The sequence below is a fragment of the Citrus clementina genome, unplaced genomic scaffold (assembly GCF_000493195.1).
Source record: "Citrus clementina cultivar Clemenules unplaced genomic scaffold, Citrus_clementina_v1.0 scaffold_9, whole genome shotgun sequence".
NCBI lineage: Eukaryota > Viridiplantae > Streptophyta > Magnoliopsida > Sapindales > Rutaceae > Citrus > Citrus x clementina.
Window position 1 is genome coordinate 21,276,475 of NW_006261964.1, and position 5,531 is coordinate 21,282,005.

A 5,531-nucleotide genomic window follows, 5' to 3' on the forward strand; every position below is an offset into this window, starting at 1 on the left:
CTTTAGATAAGCACTCAAGCCATGCTCTAGGAGCCTGTTTAAGGCTGTAGAGTGATTTACGGAGTATGCAAACATAAGTAGGATTTACTGGATCCTTGAAGCCAAGGGGTTGCTCTTTATAAAATGTCTTCTTAAGAGAGCCGTGTCAGAGTTGTTCTATTTATTGACAGATTAACACTTGCATGCGCAAAGACAAATCTGTTGTATTTCAATTTGATCATGAGATTGAAAGGACTGTAAGGAGATTGCAGAGAGAACAAAGAAATTCAAAAACTGTTTCAGACATGGATAATCTGCAAGATGTGGGAACTTGGACCCTATTGGGCCACTACAACCTGTCAATGTTCAAGAGGGGCTAAATGAGCATGTTAATCAGAGACAACCAGGCAACAACAATATCATTTACATGGCAGATGACAGAGATAGGGCTATAAGAGATTATGTTGTGTTAACTCCTTAAGTTATACATCCTAGAATAGTCAGACCTGAGGTAGAAGCCGCAAACTTCGAACTTAAGCCAGTGATGTTTCAAATGTTGCAAACAGTGGGTCAATTCAATGGACTACCAACTGAAGATCCTCACCTCCATCTTAAGCTGTTTTTGGAAGTGAATGATGCTTTTAAAATTGCGGGAGCAACACAAGATGCTTTAATATTAATGTTTTTTCCTTACTTTTTAAGGGATCGAGCAAGAGTATGGTTGAACTCATTACCATCTGATTCCATCACTACAAGTAATGAATTGGCTGATAAATTCTTAATGAAATATTTTCCACCAACCAAGAATGCAAAATTACGGAATAAGATCACTTCTTTTCTTCAACTTGAAGATGAGAGTTTGTATGAGGCTTGAGAGAGATTTAAAGAACTACTTAGAAGATGTTTTCATCATGGCATTTCTTATTGCATACAGTTAGAAACCTTCTATAATGGGTTAAATCCAAGTAAGATTATTTTTTGATGCTTTAGCAAATGAAGCTTTGTTAACTAAATCTTACACTGAAGCTTATTAAATTTTGGAGAGAATTGCCAACAATAATTATCAGTGACCATAAACTAGACAGACAATAGCAAGAGGAGCAGTGGGGGTACATAATATAGATGCAATTACAACATAATTAGCATAAGTAACCTCATTGACTAACATGGTGAAAGCCATGACTTCTGCTCCAGCAATAGTAAAGTAAAATGCTGAACTGTCTTGCGTGTACTGTGGTGAAGAACATGAATTTGATAACTGTCCTGAAAATTCAGCATCAGTAAACTATGTGGATAATTTCAACCGACAGACTCAAAACAACCCGTACTTAAATACTTACAACCTTGGATGGAAGCAACACCCAAATTTCTCATGGAGCAAACAGAATCAAAATGTTCCAGCATTGAGTGGATAGAATAGAAATATTCAACCACCTGATTTTCATTTGCAGAATCAAGGGCAAAAGCACACCAGCCATAATTCTCTCATTTTTTTGGAAACACTGATTAAGGAAAACATTGCGGAGAATGAAGCAATTGTGCAAAGTCAAGCTGTATCTCTAAGAAACATGAAAAATCAAATTGGACAGCTTGCCACATCAATGAGTAGCAGATCTCAGGGAAGCTTGCCCAGCAACACAGAAGATCCAAGAAGAGAATGAAATGAACACTGCAAAGTAATCAACTTAAGATTTGGAAAAAATGTTGATATCCCTATTGATGTGGCTAGAAAAAGGTTGGAACTCAATTCCTCACAAAAACCACCTCAAGATGATAGCATGTTACAGCAACCCAGCTATCAAGATATTGGTGTTAGTGGTCAAGCTGCAGCAACTATGAAAGGAAATAAACCAATAAATGCTGACGAAAACGTTGCAACACCAGTGGTAACAACTTGCAATAAACCAAATGAGTAGAGATTGGTACCTCCTGAAGCTACCCAGTAATTTAGGCATCTACCTCCTTTCCTACAGAGATTCTAGAAACAAAAACAAGACAAGCAGTTTAGTAAATTCTTGGAAGTGCTGAAGTAATTACACATCACCATACCTTTTGTGGAAGCATTGGAACAAATGCTTAATTATGTGAAATTTCTAAAAGACATCCTAGCAAGAAAGAGAAGGTTGAAAGAGTTTGAAACTGTTGCTTTAACACAGAAAAGCAGTCATATGCTCCAAAGTAAGATTCCTCAAAAATTGAAGGATCCAAGAAGTTTCACAATACCATGTTCCATTGAAACTAGGTACAATGGCAGAGCACTCTGTGACTTAGGAGCAAACATTAATCTGATGCCATTATCTGTATTTAAGCAATTATGAGTAGGAGAATGCAGGCCAACAAGAGCCACTCTGCAATTAGCTGACAGATCTCATGCATATCTTAAAGGAAAAATTGAGGAAGTACTAGTGAAGTTTGACAAATTCATCTTTCCAGTGGACTTCATTGTATTAGACTTTGAGGCTGATAAAGAGGTACCCATTATACTTGGAAGACTTTTCCTAGTAACTAGGAAAACTCTGATAAATGTGAAAAAATGAGAGCTAACAATGAGGGTGAATGACCAACAAGTCACATTCAATGTATTAGAAGCTATCAAGAACCCTGATGAGGCAGAAAATTACAATTTCCTAAGTGTTGTGGATTTTTTTGTAGCAGCAAATGCTGCAGTAATGAGGTCATCAAAGTTGCCACCTCTGAGAGCTTTGAAAAAGAAGATATTGCAACAAACTAGATTGATTGGATGGAAGGAAAGCAATCTAACAGACATAGTAGATTTATTAAACATCTATATCTTTCAGACAGGGAAGTAAAGATAACTTTACCATCTATTGAATCACCTCCTATTCTTGAATTAAAATTGTTACCTTCACATTTGAAATATGCTTATCTTAGTCAAAATAACATACTCCTTGTAATCATTTCATCTACTTTAGATGCAGGTCAAGAACAAAGCCTGGTAGATGTGCTTGGTGAATACATAAAAACAATTGAATGGACCATGGCAAACATTAAAGGGATCAATCAATCTATATGCATGCATAAAATTCTGTTAGAAGACTGCTTCAGCAACTCAGTGGAGCAACATAGAAGGCTAAACCCCATTATGAAGGAAGTTGTGAAGAAAGAAATCATCAAATGGTTAGATGCTGGGATCATATACCCAATATCAGACAGCTCATTGGGTAAGCCCAGTTCAATGTGTTCCAAAGAAGTGATGAATAACAATGATAGCAAATGAGAAAAGTGAACTTATTCCTATAAGAACAGTGACTGGATGAAGGGTATGTATGGATTACAAGAAGCTCAACAAAGCCACTTGGAAGGATCACTTCCTACTTCCATTCATAGATCAGATGTTGGATAGACTTGCTCGAAAACAATATTATTGTTTCCTAGATGGGTATTCAGTCTACAACCAAATTGCTATACCTCCAGAGGATTAAGAAAAGACTACACTTACATGTCCTTATGGAACTTTTAGTTTCAGAGGGATGCCCCTTGGTTTATGCAATGCTCCAACAACTTTTCAGAGATGTATGATGTCTATTTTTTCAGATATGGTAGAGCAAACACTGGAAGTCTTCATGGATGATTTCTCAGTCTTTGGAGAGCCATATACTGATTGTTTACATAACTTGGAATAAGTTCTTAAAAGATGTGAGATGACTAACTTAGTACTCAATTAGAAAAATGCCACTTCATGGTGCAAGAAGGCATAGTGTTGGGTCATAAGGTGTCCAAAAAGAGCATAAATGTAGATAAAACAAAGATATAAGTGATAGATAAACTGCCACCTCCCACTTCAATCAAGGGGATTAGAAGTTTTTTGGGTCATGTTGGATTTTACAGAAGATTCATAAAAGACTTTTTCAAGGTAGCTAAACCACTATGCTTATTGCTAGAATATAACAAACCTTTTCATTTTGATAAAGACTGTTTTCAAGCTTTTGGAGAATTAAAGAAAGCTTTGATCACTGCACCAGTGGTTATTTTACCAGATTGGACTTTATCATTTGAACTGATGTGTGATGCCAGTGACCATTCTATTGGGGCAGTGTTGGGGCAGAGGAATGATAAGATTTTCCACTCTATATACTATGCCAGCAAAACTCTTACTTAAACTCAGATTAATTACACCACTACAGAAAAAGAGTTGCTAGTAATAGTATTTGCTTTTGATAAATTTAGAGCTTACTTGGTGGGTACTAAAGTGACAGTGTACACAGACCATGTAACCATCAAGTACCTAATCTCAAAGAAGGATGCTAAACCGAGATTAATAAGATAGATCTTATTGCTTCAGGAGTTTGATTTGGAAATTAAAGTTAGAAAGGGGACTAAGAATCAAGTAGCAGACCATCTGTCTAGGCTAGAAGCAGACACAAGCACATTGACAAAAAAAGACATCATTGAAATTTTCCCTGATGAACAACTATTAGTAAGCATAGATGCTGCAGCAATCAGGACCTCTATGGTATGCAGATTTTGCTAACTACTTAATAAGTGGATTACTACCACCTGAGTTGAAGTTTCAGTAGAAAAAGAAATTTCTTTATGATGTTAGAAGCTACCAGTGGGATAACCCATATTTGTATAAGTTATGCTCAGATCAAGTAATACGAAGATGTGCTTCAGAGGAAGAAATTCCTCACATACTGGAATCCTGCCATGCTGCAGCATATGGAAGACATTTTGGTGGTCACAAAACAGCTGTTAAGGTTATGGAATCAGGTTATTATTGGCTTTCTATTTTTAAAGATGCTTATGAGTTTGCTAAATGTTGTGACAGGTGTCAAAGGACAGGAAACATAACTCAAAGACATCAAATTCCATTGACAAATATTCTGGAAGTGTAAGTTTTTGATGTATGAGGAGTAAACTTCATGGGTCTTTTTCCACCATCCTTTGGGAACTTATATATCTTGATTGTTGTGGATTATGTCTCTAAATGGGTAGAAGCTGCAACATTACCTATCAATGATGCTAGCGCAGTAGTGAACTTCCTTAAGAAAAACATCTTTTCCAGGTTTAACACTTCACGAACAATTATTAGTGATGAGGGTACTCATTTCTACAACAAAGTATTTGCTACAACTATGGTAAAATATAGAGTCAGGTATAAAGTAGTAACAACATATCACCCATAATCCAATGACTAGGTAGAAGTGTCTAATAGAGAGATTAAGAAGATCCTAGAAAAAATGGTGAACCCATCAAGAAAAGATTGGTCCTTGCGCTTATATAACTCCCTATGGACTTACAGAATAACATACAAAACATTACTTGGCATGTCTCCCTACCGAATTATGTATGGGAAAGCTTGTTACTTGCTACTCGAGCTATAGCACAAAGCATACTGGGCACTGAAGCAGTGAAATTGGGATATACATGCTGCAGTATAGCAAAGGAAGCTTCAATTATGTGAGCTTAATGAATTACGCATGTTTTCATATGAAAATGCAAGAGTTTATAAAGAGAGAACAAAACACTAGCATGACAAACATATCCAACATAGGAAATTAATCCCTGATCAACTAGTGCTGCTCCATAAT

General features: G+C 36.4%; 1 non-coding gene across 1 annotated transcript; it reads right to left on the reverse strand.

Annotated features, from left to right (window-relative positions):
- Nucleotides 1–789: 789 nt before the first annotated feature.
- Nucleotides 790–897, reverse strand: LOC112101582. Its single transcript, XR_002907613.1, has one exon. It is a non-coding gene; the product is annotated as a small nucleolar RNA R71 (small nucleolar RNA).
- Nucleotides 898–5,531: the final 4,634 nt, after the last annotated feature.